The sequence below is a fragment of the Mus pahari genome, chromosome 3 (genome assembly GCF_900095145.1).
Source record: "Mus pahari chromosome 3, PAHARI_EIJ_v1.1, whole genome shotgun sequence".
Taxonomy (NCBI): domain Eukaryota; kingdom Metazoa; phylum Chordata; class Mammalia; order Rodentia; family Muridae; genus Mus; species Mus pahari.
Window position 1 is genome coordinate 162,717,756 of NC_034592.1, and position 13,997 is coordinate 162,731,752.

Consider the following 13,997-nt stretch of genomic DNA (forward strand, 5'->3'; position numbering starts at 1 on the left):
GGCCCCCAGAAATGGTTGCAGTTAAAGTCGCTGGAGCCAGGCATTCTCCTTGTAGGCTGAGAGACCAACCCAGGAAGCTGATCTCAAACATGCCCAGGGCAGAAACTTCCCTGGTTTCCTGGATGTAATTTTCCAGAGTTGAAACTTTCCTCTCAAGTTGGGGGAAGCACATTTATATAGACACTGACAGCAAATGCAGAACTATTTCTGTCCAATCAGAAGCCACTCCCATCCCAGCTGTGGTCTCAGAACTAGCACAGGTAGAGACAGCAAGATCAGGAGTTCCAGGTCATCCCAAGCTACCTAGGGAATTCAAGACCAACATGAGACTGTCTCAAAATAAATAAGCGCTCTCTCAGAGTGACTGAAGTTTCAGTGCTGGGTGGGCATGGAGGGAAGCCAAACTCTGAGAGCCAAGGCAGGTGGAATGCTGGATCTGCTTTTTTTTATTTCCAGGTACAGGTCTGGGCACATGTGTGCAGCCCCTACAGGGTAGGGAAAGTTCTGGAGGAAGGAGGCCCATAGGGCAAAGACTCATGACCCTGGACACCTGTGGGACAGATGCCTGTGGGAGAGCCATACCTGGTCACAGAGGCCCAGAGGAGACAGATGTGAACATCTAAGGCTATGTGTCTGATGACGGCTCCTTTCAGCCCCAGGACCCAGAAATCCAGTCCCTAGGGGAATGCACCGTACCACATGGCATGCCTCAGATGGAACCTAACCAAACCAAAGCCCCAAAGCTGAGTCTCTTGCTGGACCTGAGTGCCTTCTTGGGGTACAGGTGGCAAGAGTTCATGGCAGGAGGCCTGTGTGGTCACCAACTAATGGCAAGGAGCATGGAGTGGTGTGCTGGGGTCTGGCAGGACCCTGCAGATCAGTGTAGAGTCCATCTGCCCAGTCAGCAACTGCTTAGCACTCAGACTGTGCCCACGGGGGTAAAGATCATGTCTTGGGCCCCTGCTAACCAAGAGCACTGCTCAGCCCTGACCGTCTTCCTCCCGGGTGGGAAGGGGCTAGAAACACCAAGAACCTAGTATGTCTTCTCTGCAACTGCAAGGCAATTCCGTGTCAGGACAGTTTTAGGAGAAGGTCTTTATGACTATTCAGATATGTCATCAGAAAAGGGAAGTGGCCAACCTACGGACAACACTGTCACTGCCCCAGGAAGAGCAGACCATGCCAAACCGGTGCCCGAGAGAGCAGAACAACCCCTGGTGGTGTCTAGACAGGCAGGAAGGCTGTCTCCTGGCTTCTGCAGGAGGGGGATGCTGGTGGCCCCAGCCTGAGGGCAGCAGGCAGGTGGGCTTGCAATTTATTCTGGAATGGTCAGGTGGAGGCTGCCTTTGCCTCCCCAGAAGGAGGGGAAAGTTCATGTGATTCCAGACTCACTGAGCTCTCTCTCTGGCTGAGAACCATGAGCCAGGGAGGTAAGGTGTACCATGGTCTGGGGATGTGTGTGTGGCAGTGACCCAGGTCACTCTCTTTGGGCCTCAGATGTTTTCCTTCATAAGCAGTTATAGGAAATCCACATCATTTGTCAGGATGAAATTCCAGCCATTCTTCATCCACTGTGTGTTTCTCAGTTAATGTTGCCTCCAACCGAACCACAACAACCTTGGCTGAGGAACAGAATTTGGGGTAGGCCATATTTCAAAAGGCCCAGGAAGCATTTGCTGGACCTAGCTCCTCACTAGGGCTGGTTAGTGTAGGAAAACCATGGGGGGTGGGGAGGGGGGAGAGAGCAAGCAGGAGACGCTGACTCTGCCCCACCCTGGCAAGGCATTGTGCGTACAGCACATTGTAGGGCATCTGGGCTGGAGAAATCGGACTGTGAAGCAGGAGGTACAAAGAAGCTAGGTCTCAGAGACATGAGAGTCCTTGATGCAATGTCACCTGACAGTCTGACCCAGAGCTCCTTGTGGACACCACAAGACAGAGGGGCGGAGCTAGTCAGTTCAGAGCGAGGGATCTGAGGGAGAAGAGGAGCTGGAGCTGATGCTGCAGGCCCAAGCTTGCTCCCCAAGCCCTCAGCTCTCAGTAGGGATCCTGAAGCCCAGGATGTGGACTGAGAGGGAGGAGGGGCAGGTGAGCAGCCCCGCCATGGTCTAACTGGCCATGTCTGCTTTGTTGGAATAGGACTTTTACAGCCTCTCAGGACCTCAGAATAAAGCAAGGATGAGACCCTCAGCTTCTGGTCCTCAGCCATCCTCCCACTCAGCTCTGTCACACACCAGCCCCCACCAGTTCTTACTGCTCTCAGTTCCCAGCTGGCCCTCCCCAGCCCTAGAACTGGCATGGGGCAGGAAGCTACTCAAGCTTCCTCCCTTCCTGAGAGTCACCTGGAAAGAAGATTGAATCCAACTGCTGATCCACTCCCACTTCTTGTGCCCAGCCAGCATCTGAGAGGATCTATGATGCTCTTGGCTTCACCCATAACTTGTGATCCAAAAGTAAGTCCTGGGCACAACCTTGGATTCACTACTGCCTTCTCTTCACTCCTTGTGACCTGTCACCATCATCACTGCAATAATTGTCACCATTATTAACAACAGCATCACCATCCTCACTATCACCATCCTCAGCACACTTTTATCTGAAAAGAAAGAGCGGATCTCTCAGTTCAGTAGAAACAAGACCAGCTCTCCAAGCTCATGGTCTGAACATGTCCAGGAAGGAGAAACACTCTCCCTCTCCCCCTCCTTACCACAAGAGAATTAAGATTTTTCAGGTCGTTTAGAAACATGGTTAATGAAGTTTATAAAGGAAATGTTTATGAACCCTTTTGGGGTTTTTCCATTTCCCTGATTTGTCATGACCAGCTGTGAGTCATTGGTCACCAACAGCTAAGTTAACCAGGCTGGGACAGCAGTTCCCACTTTCCTCAGCCAAGCATGAAACCTGCTGTCCAGAACCCCACCCGTCATAATAGCCCAATGTCAACTCAGCCAGTCAAGGCCAAACGCCAAGCACAGGTGAGCGCTATTTACTGTATCTAAGCCCAGGGGCCCACCTGGGGGTCAAGCTGGCCTCACTTCCCGTGGCTCCTGCCCCTGCTTTGCACCAGCTTGTTATCCCAGTGCATACTTTGGCTATCCAACGTACTCAAGGAGCCAGCATCTGTCCTTCGGTCCTGCTGTGTTTTGCAATGTAGCCTTATTATCACCTTGAGTTGGTCTGTGTCTAGACTTCCAACTGCCTGAGCTCTGTGGGAGACCCGCATTCCAAGAACCTAGGATTAGCCCACAGCAAGAGAGGCATACTACTTGGCCCAGACCCTGGTGGTGACAAAGCTTTTCCATATGCTATTTGATTCTGACAAAGTTCTATAAATGTGAGGCATTGAGACAGTTACCTAAGGAAGCGCAGTGGGTATCGCTCAGAGTAGCCCATCACAAGTCTGCTAACCCAGAATCTGGGCTGGTAATGACTACATACACCAGCCCAGCCTACAGTGGTCACAATGTCTGCTGGATTCATTTCTTCAAAAATCATCCTTAAAGTCATAGAGTTCCCCCACTCAGTGACTTCTGTTGACTGGGATCACATGACAATGGTTTTCTTATGACTGGCCCCTCAAGGGCTAGTGAAATGGCTTCTGTGCAAACTTAATAACCTGAGTCTGATCCATGGATCCCTCTGACTTCCATATGCACAGCACAGCACGGCATACGTGCTATGTCTCACGCACACAATAATAATGATGAATATTAAAAAAATTGAAAATAGAATCCTCAAGTTTTCATCCACATTCTGGTTTGGTCAGAATCCTTCCTCTGTAAGGCTGAGTAACGGCCTGATACATGAGCAGGTCAGCTTATTCATCTATGTATCCATTGAGAAATACTTGTCTCCTCACTGTTGCTATAAATAGAATTGTGCAGCTCTTATTGTGTCCAGTGCTTTTTGTAATATGCCCCAAGTGAAATCGATAGAGGGTACAGAAATTCTATTTTTAATTTGAGGAACTACCGTGCCACTTTCACAGCAACCAGTATGATATCCTCACCAGCAGCCCACAATGCCACAGGTGTATTTCCAAAGAAGCCCTGGGAACTTAAGCCTGAATGTACAAGCAACAATACTAAAAGGAGAGAAATGAGGCTGCACTAAGTTAAAAGGCTCCCACATTGGGAAGGAATTTATCAACAGAGTGAAGGGACAACCTGCTGGGACCAGGAGAAAGTATCTGGGAACTATGCTGACAAGCTGCTATCTGGCATAGCAAGGAGGTCGAGCAAGGCCCCAGCAGTGAAACAAACAACCCCAGTGAGAATCGGGAAGGACCTCTGTGGATAGTTCCCAGAAGAAAACACAGCCAGGCCAACAGCAGGGGAAATGATAAAAGACTCACCAAGGAAATGCAAACCCAAACTGGCAACTTGCCCACACCTGCTAGGGCAGTAACAATGAAAGGACACAGAAAACAAGTGTTGGCAAGGATGGGGACAAAAGAGAATTCTTGTGTACTGGTGGCTGGATGCAAATTCCTACAGCCATTATGGAAATTTTTATGGAAGTTCCTCAGAAGAAACAAAAAACCCAACTACAGCCAGTTAACTACCATGTGGTCCCTGAGCTCATGTTGGAAGGAAATAAAACAATACACCAGAGATCTCTCTGCCCTCTCATGCTTATAGACATATTACTCTTAGTAGCCAAGAAATGGAATTCAACAACAGATGATTGGGGGCAGGTAGATATAACAATGGAATAGTATTTAACCTAAGAGGAGGAAATCCTGCCATTGCACAGCGACTTAAGTGAACCCAGAGGACATTGGGCAAGTGGAAATAGCCAGATGCAGGATGATAAATACTGAATGACTTCACTCATCTGAGGAACCTACTAAAGGCAAGGTCCTAATGTGGCTGTTTCCAGAGTCAGAGGAGGGTGGAGTCCTGGAGGTTGTTGGAAGGGTACACATTTCAGTTAAAAGATGGGGCAAGTTTCCTGAGCTTCTGCGGCCAGATCCTTGGTAACAGTGTAGCATGAACTGCCTTGGTAACACTGTAGCATGAACTGCCTTGGTAACAGTGCACACTGCTAAGAGACTGGGCTCCCAGTGTTCCAGACATACAGAGCAAGTGATTCACAGATCTGTGAAGCTTCTTGCTTAATCCTCTCATGGGTTATCCATGTATCAAAATGCTATGTTCTGCACTGTCAATGCATGCAGTGTTTGTAAGTTTTATTCTACTATTTTGTTTTAAAGAAGGAAATGTCTGGAAGGTCAAAGGCTTAGGTTCTGGAAGGAGGTCATACTTTTCCAGATTCAGTATGGAAAACCCTGAGACATCCCAGAGGCACAGGTCCATGAAGTACTATGCTGTCTTAGTTATTTCTTCTATTGCTGTGATAAAATTATTATAACCAAAACCAGCTTGAGGAAGAAAGGGTTTATTTCATTTTACAACTCTCAAGTAACAGTGTATCATTGAGGGGAGTCAGGGGGCAGGGACTTAAGGAAGGAACATGGAGGCAGGAGCTGAAGCAGAGGCCAAGGAGGAATGCTGATAATTGGTTGTTCCCTATGGCTTTCTCAGCCAGCTTTCTCATTTTTACCCCAGGACCACCTGCCAGGAGGTGGAACCACCCTCAGTGGAAAGGGCTGAGGGGGGGGGGACTTTAGGCCTGAGGTTCGGGGAAAGAAGGCAGTTTCTTCTTGGGGATGTAGGCTTGGGCCAGCTTGGGACAAGCCTGAGGATGGCTCATAGGAACATCATGAGGGCTGTGGCCATGGAGGACGAGACAGACTGAGAACAGACAGGGAGAAGCAAGACCCTTGCTGGCAGAGAAGGAGTGGGGCACAGATTAGGGAAGATAGGAGACACTGGGGACCTGGGACTAGAGAAGCCCCCCTCCCAGAGACTGATGATGGGGGCTACCCCTCCCAGAAGCTGATGAATGGGGGTTGCCCCTCCCAGGGTCTATGATGGGGGCTGCCCCTCCCAGGGGCTGATGATGGGGCCTTGCCCCTCCCAGGGACTGACGATGGGAGATTACACCAGAAGACTGGGTCATGGCTGGTGTCTGACTCTCACTGAGCAGCTCACCACCATAACCAGGGGTCTCCACTGTGGACCCCAGCTGATGTGTGGCTGCTGGACCTGGATACTGTGTGAAGTCCCCTGTAATAGTCAATACCAGGCTATTCTCCCAAAAGGCCATGGAGGTGATTCTTACCCACTTTTGCTGATGTGTCCCATAACAGCTCCTTCTGGAGCCTCTGTCCCAGGCTAGCAGCACTCTAGCAGGTATAATCTGCCCTGATTGAGAAATCAGCCCAAGCTGAGTGTCTACACGGGGTCACAGCCCTCCATGAGAGTATGGTGATGAGCAGAGAGAGATGTAGAAATATGGATAAGCCTACAGGGGAACAGCCTGCCTATCACTGCTGCCTAAGCATGGTGTCACAGCTCAGACCAGAGGGAAGTATGGAAACTAGGAAAACATCCCACATGTTCCTGTCACATGCCACAAGCCATGTTATAATGGGACCATCGCAATAAATGAGATTTCTGGGATAAAAACAGGAGGCAGAGACAGAGAGAAATGAAAGAGACTGGCGTAGATAGACGCAGATGCATAGAGGGGAAGGGGAGAGCGTCACAGGGGTCAGTTGCCTGCAGCCTGGGGCTGGGAGGAAACTCAGGGCCCAGCCAGCAGAGGAGTGAGACAGATTGGGACCGGGGCTTAGAAGAGAGAATCTCTCCGAGGGGTCTGGGGTCTCCTGACAATCTGACACCCTGGGGAAGGCACCGGAGCGTGGTGAGGTAGGGCAGTGAGCTAAGGCGGTGCAGTAGGGTGCAAGCTCCTGTTGGTCACCCAAGCGTAGGTGATTACTGATTAAACTCAAGGTGTTAATACTGTGAGCGACAACTCTTGCATTACAGGTAAGTCTGCATCAGCTCCTGGGGCAGACAACTCTATGCAGCTGATATACAAAAGACATGTGGGTCTGTGAGTCGAGGCAGAGAATGATCAGGAGAGGCTGAGAGCCCCTGGCTGGGCCTGGCCTAGGTGAGCAGGACGACCTGTGAAGAAGATGTGTGCAGACATCAGGGCAGAGGCACGAGGTGGGCGTGCCAGTGACCAACAGAGCAGGAGGCCACTTCATCTTAGGTTTTAAGTGTAGTCCTTAGCAGGACCAGTGCAGAGGTTTGTCCTTCCAGCTATTCATGAAGTTGAGTCAGAAGTTCAAGGCCAGGGGCTGGAGAGACGGCTCAGCAGTGAAGAGCACTGGCTGCTCTTCCAGAGGACCCCAGTTCAAATCCCAGCACCCAGATGGCAGTTCACAACTGTCTGTAACTCCTCTTCAAGGGGATCCAACACCCTCTCACAGACAAGCATACAGTCAAAACAGCAATGTACATAAAATAAAAATAATACATTCTCTCTATATATAAAAGACCAGCCTGGGCTACATAATAGTTTCAAAGCTAGCCTGGGAAATGGAGCCAGATCCTATATCAAAATAAAAATTTCAGAAACTCTAGGGTTGTGTGGCTCAGTGGTACAACACTTACCTGTCTCTCACAAAGCCAGTACAAGCAATAGAATGAGAGGGAAGGAGGGAGGGAGGGAGGGAGAAGAAGGAAGAGGAGGAAGAAGAGGAGGAGGAGGAGGAGGAGGAGGAAAGGAGGAGGAAAGGAGGAAGAAAGGCGAGGTTATAGACTTCATTCTTTCACTCAAGGATAGCTACTGCCACAGCCAGACTGAGAAAGCTTGCTACTGTATGGATACTAGGCTCTGAGCAGACAGACGAGGCCAGCAGGTGCACTCGGATGGTCTGGCAGAGGCGCTGGGCTGCAACTTCAGTGTGAAGGAGGTGGAGAACAGACAGAAAGTCCCAGAGAAGCTACAGGAAGTGATTTCCACAGATTCATGCAGACTGAATGGAGAGCTGAGGTGCACCTAAGCTGGAGAGGGAGCGAGGCAGCTGAGGAGGAATATTTGGGCTGCAGTGTGTTTAGGGCAGATCTGAGACCTGTGTCCCTTGTAGCAGACACAGATGTCTAAGTAGGCCAGGTTGTGAAACAGTCCCTGTTGGTCACATGCTATGGGCTTCCCATAGCAGCACCTGCTCCAGAAGCTGTAAGAGGAAGTTCCAGAGACGTTGCTGTCCTGGGCACCTGGAGGTTGGTGGCAAAGGAAAGCTGGGTAACCAGTAAAGGTTGTAGTGTTTTAGAAAGGGGATGGGGGGGGCTTGGGAGAACTGGGGAGTGGGGGTCAAGTGGTGAAGTTGTGTCTCAGGGGGCAAGGATGGGGGTCTGTTTAGAGGTAAAGGTGATAGCCCCAGTTCCTGAGGTGCCCAGGTTAAAACAAACTCTCCAACACAGCTGGACCACCAAGAGCAGGCAGAAGACTGAAGAAAGCCATTTCTAGGGTGTGGGGGCATGGGGACATGGTGGGTGGTGGTGCCAGGCCTGGGACAAGGGAGAAGAGAGGCAGACACTGGCCATATTGAATGCCCAGAGGAGGCCCAGCCGTGACCCTCAGATCTGGATCTATCCTGCAGCCCTGCAGCTCTGGCAAAGCCAGGAGTCACTCTCCTCCCTGTGGTAGACAAGAAATTGAGCCGACTCTTTGTTCCATTTTGGAACATCTAGCCTCTTGTTTAGCCAGATCCATTTCTGCTCAGGCTAAAGAATTGAAATGTGAATCTCTCACAGAGGAGATCTGACCTCACAGGGCGCCAACCACACAGCATTGCCTCTGAGACAATTCCTAAAGATGTTTGTTGTCTTGACAGGTAACCCTCGGGGCAGCATCTTCTGGCTCAGATCAAGTTGGCACAAGCTGGTCCTGGCTTCCTGCAGGGTCCTTGGACCTTGGGCATAGCACACACGTGTGAAGACGGAATCTCAGGTGTCAGCGGGATTGCCGGTCACCTGTCTCAAGCTGGTTTTGCAAGGCTATTCATCCTGTACACAGCCAGGGGGTGCTGTGTGCAGCCAGAGATCTCTGCATACAGCTAGAGAGCTGTGCATACTGCCAGGAAGCCCTTCATGAAGCCTAGGAACCTCTAAAGGACAGTATACGCCTCCATTCCTCTCTTACACAAGGCGGGGGGCTTTGGGAACGTCACCACCTTCTGGTACCTCTGGGGCTTACCCTGAGAAGGGAAGATGCCGTGGCAGGAGCCTTGAAGACAAGCAAAGTAACCCATGAAGAAATGACTAAATAGCTGCAAGTAATTGCAATAATTTGAGTATTTATAGTTGATGTTTTTAACATAAAGCCATCCCAGTGCACTACAACCTGGCCTGTCACAAGGCCGGTGCAGGTAGGTGGGCTGGGGCACGAAGCCACTCTGCCAGCCGAGGAAGGCCTGACAAGACCTGTCAACAGTACACACACTTGGAAGCTAAGGTAATCACTAACTAAATTCGAGGTCCCAGCCACGTGGGTTCTCGCCCACCTCTACCCTAGATAGGCAGGGCAAGAGCTGGGCAGGCTCAGACAGTTCTGAATGCCTCCAGCTGGCAAGGACATTGGCTTCTTTGAAAGCTATGCACAAGACCACACAAGTGGATCAGCACTGAGATTCCGATGGAGCAGGGCTTCTAAGGTTCAGGGACTGGAACAGTTCTGCAGGGCATGGAATGCCCACAGCCACCACTGTGGCATGACCTCCCCCTTACCTTGAAGTTCAGGGTACCCCAAGTAGCTACTGTGAGTCCTGTCTGTCCAGATAGGAAAGTGGGGGCTCCCTCAGTCTCCCCCAAACGTAATTTCTGGCATCGGCTTTCAGCACTGAACTTCTTTGCCATTTGTGGGTGGTGGTGAGATAGGGTCTCACCACTGTGACCCAGGCTAGCCTTGAACTCATGGAAATCCTCCTGCCTCACTCTTCGCAGGACTAAGATTACAGACATGAACACAACACTCAGGTAAAATCCTTCTTGTGTGTGTATCGAACTTGGGTCTTTCCCTAGGCCTTATATCAGAGCAAAGTACATACCTAGGTGGGAACTAGGACACAGGACCATATGCCTAGGTGGGTACTAGGGCACAGGACCATATGCCTAGGTGGGTACTAGAGCACAGGACCATATATCTAGGTGGGTACTAGGGCACAGGACCATATGCTTAGGTGGGTACTAGAACACAGGACCATATGCCTAGGTGGGTACTAGAGCACAGTACCATATGCCTAGGTAGGAACTAGAGCACAGTACCATATGCCTAGGTAGATACTAAAGCACAGTACCACTTGCCTAAGTGGGTACTGGCTCCTGGCTACATGGAGGGAGAAGCTGAGTCTAAGCTTGGACATGTTCTCCTGGTCAAAGCTCCCATTGTCATCCCAGTAGCCTGGGATCTGTTTCATGAAACACTATTTGAATACATCCTCTGCACATCTACCCCAGAGCAAGACTCAACCAATGTCACCAGCCTTTGGGAGGAAGGGCAGCTCCGATGTGCCAGCTCTGACCCCCTTGCAGCTGCTTCATGCAGTGCAGAGCCTCCAGGAGACACAGAACAGGAACAGTGAGGGTCTGTTGCCAGGGGTGGTCCGCTCACAAATGCCTGTCACTGTCAGCCAGACTAGTCAGTGGCATTTGTACAGAAGTGGTGAGACTCCCAGAAAGAGTGTCTCAGTTCACATTGACGGTTCAGCAGAGTAGCCAAGAAAGAAAATGTGAAGATGACGGTTCACACAGACGACTTGCTGTGTGCCTGTCATGAGGCCCTGTGAGAAGAACCAAAACCGAGGCATGGGAATGCCAATGCAGTGTCTGAGGCCAGGACTGGCAAGGGCAGAGCTTTCAGACCACACCACACTCCACTGGCGCTCCAGGATGGAATTAGAACTTTGAGGACAGACAATACTTTTACCATCTATGGAATTTTGCCACCAGGGACCTTCATGTCACCCACAGCTGTCCCTCACACCACAGTCTTAGTTGCACGGTGTCACCATCCCAGACATCTGGACAACTCCGGGCTGGGTTTTTCCTAAGACTACTCCAACCCTGAAAGTCTCTTCTCTGGCATGGCCGCCTCAGGACTGCACCATCCTAGTATCTCCTCACTGAGCACAGTGTTCCTTATCAAATACAGCAAGGTGTGCTCCCACACACCTAGTTCTAAACACCCTCAAGGCTAGGTTTCACCTTTGACCATGGTCCCCTTCAACCTTCCGAAACATCTACTCTCTCATACAAAATTTTGAGTGGAGCCCTATAGTTGGATCTGGTGCCACGGTATAATCCCAGTGTCTGGGAGGTCAGAGGATGGTGAATTCAAGTTTACCCTCAGCTTTAAAGCAAGACTGGGGGCACCTGTCTCAGAAAGCAAAACAAAAACCTAACAAAAAGCCAGAAAATAAATAAATAAATAAATAAAAAGTCAAGTACTAACTCTATTCATTTATTTATTTTGTTTTTTTTAAGACAAGGTTTCATACTGTAACCCAGGTTGCCTTTGAACTTGTGGCAAACCTCCTGCCTCAGACTCCCAAGTGTTGGGATTGTACACTACCCCAAACAGTTTAGAAGCCTTAACTTCAAACATTTAACAGAGACTCCAGGGCATGTCACAGCCCACAGCTTGGCTGCCAGTGTGACATTATTTCATCATTTCCTAGGCATGGGTCAACTGTCACTAGGTTGTCTCAGCCCTTTTATAAACCAGAAAAGGAAGAACTGGAACAACTTTAAATGATCCAGCATATATATATATATATATATATTCATTCCACCAAAGCAGACACCTCAGTGAACACTGTGGAGAAAATCACTCATACCTGTCAAAGCACCAGGAGCAGACCTAGTTCTGACCTAGGCCTTTGAGGTTGGCCACTGTTCTGCCTGTGCCCTGGAAAAGTATTCTCTCAGCAGCCTGACCCTCCCTTGCCCTGGCCTTTCTCTTTCTAATCTGGAAATCAATTGCCTGCCACTGGCAACGTCCACACGACAGCAAGCCCACGAGAAAAGGGCATGCACAGAATGAGTCTACGTTTCAGCATTTCAGGGGGTCCCACCCAACACTGTGACAGGGGACAGTGATTGCTCATAAAAGCATAAACATCTGTTTGGAGCCTCCAGGAGTGCCATCCCCCCAGCACACAGCACTGCCCCCCTCTTGGACCATGGGTGCCCAGCAGGACTTGGGTTACTCGGATTATTTTCCTCTTAGTTATTTCCTCTCCAAAAACCCCGCTGGGATAGAACTTATTGAGAGCAGAATGTTCCAGGGCTCATAATCAGCCAGTTCTTGTTCCAAGCTTCTGTGGTACCCTGGGGTTGACCTCGTTGGGACTCCACCCTGGACCTCCCAGTTGCTCCCTGGCAGGATGAAGCGGGAAGCAGCCATTTTAAAGGAGATGGCCACTGGCTCCCATGTGCCACATCTCTGTCCCTTTTGAAAGGTTAGGAAGGCACAGACGGTTCCCTGAGCTGCCAGCTATATCACAAGCAGAGGGCCAGCTACCATTTCAGTCAAGGCCCAACGAAGCTGACTGAGAGGTGAAGGCGATGAATGCTAACTGCCATCAGCGTCGTTATAAAGATACTTGGCAAAAATGCCCATTCTCATCACGCATCTGACACCACATTCAAGACCCCATACAAGGACAAGAAAGGGAAAATTTCAACTCATTTATGGAATTCCCCATATCACCCACCACCTTAACTCATGACTAATCTCCCTCCACTACATTTACATTAGGCTTCTGGCTGATGTGTGTTACTCAAGAACCATGAATTCTCTCTGCAATAAACGTTCTCCCAATTCCTTTAGTCTGGTGTCTGAATTTTTTCTCTGCTGCTGACAGGAACCTGGATATACACTCCATAGAGATCTCAATCCAATCAATCTCTGGGACTTCCTAGTCTTTAGTCACAGGAAATACCAAGATCCTTGAGGAGCCAGGCACAGCCTGAGAAAATGGGGGCCTGGGTGTGTGACTTGGCTCCTGAGGGCAGGACAAGGCCCGTGTCTTGCATTAATACCACGATGTTTACCCTAGAATCATCTTTAGATGGTGTCTAATGAGGAAGGCTAATTCCTGTTTGAGCTTGAGCCTGGCTTAAAGTTCAGGCCCCTCAGCAAGCAGCACTATTTGTCTAGAACTTAATATTACTGTGTTACTTTTTATCTATTTTTCTGGTGACCTCTCTATAGTAATCAACACTGGTTTCTGTCTTTAAAACAAACTTACCCTTTTCATAAAACACACCAGATGTTTAAAAGAAAAATATTGTACCAATATTGGTTTCAGGGATGTACCCAAAATTAAGTGTTGGAAGCACAGTGTCCAAGCCTGCTCCTGACATTTGGAGCACTTCCATGAGTCCCCTTTAGAAGCAATCGAGTTCTACTCACACATCCTGAAGTGGAGGGCGCAAAATCTCTCAAATTTGTGTTCAGCCTGCTCTCTCTGACTTCAGATCTGAGCCAGGTCTATGTACCTAAGGGAGATGTTTTGTTTTGTTTTGTTTTGCTTTTTTTTTTTTTTTTTTGAGAGAGAGAGAGAGAGAGAGAGAGAGAGAGAGAGAGAGAGAGAGAGACTAGTAAGGCCGTAAGGCTGTGTATACCCGATGGTGCCTGGCTGCCTATTCTTCCTGATGTCTTCTCTGACCAGAGGCAGGCTCAGATATGGAGGTCAACACCTGGGGCAGCTGAAGTGAAGTGAAGCTTTTTGGAGCAGAGATTCACATGCTGACAAGTAGACCCTGGATCCTGAAGTCATCACCAGAGGTTCCCAGGACAGAACATGAGTAGGTTCCGACCACACCCACTCCAGGAAGACCATGCTGATAAATAACAAGTTAGGCTGGAAGAACTACGCTCAGCCGCCAGTCCCTTCTCTAGACATAAAAGAAGAGCTCTGCCTTAGCTCCCGGGGCTGCATGGACACTGGGGCTGTCCCCAGGCACCCTTGTGACTAGTTATGTCCTCATGAGCTGACAGCAGGATCCACACACTAACTTTACTTCTGTGTAGCCCAAGCTGGTCACAGACTGATTCCTTCGCCTTTACTTGCC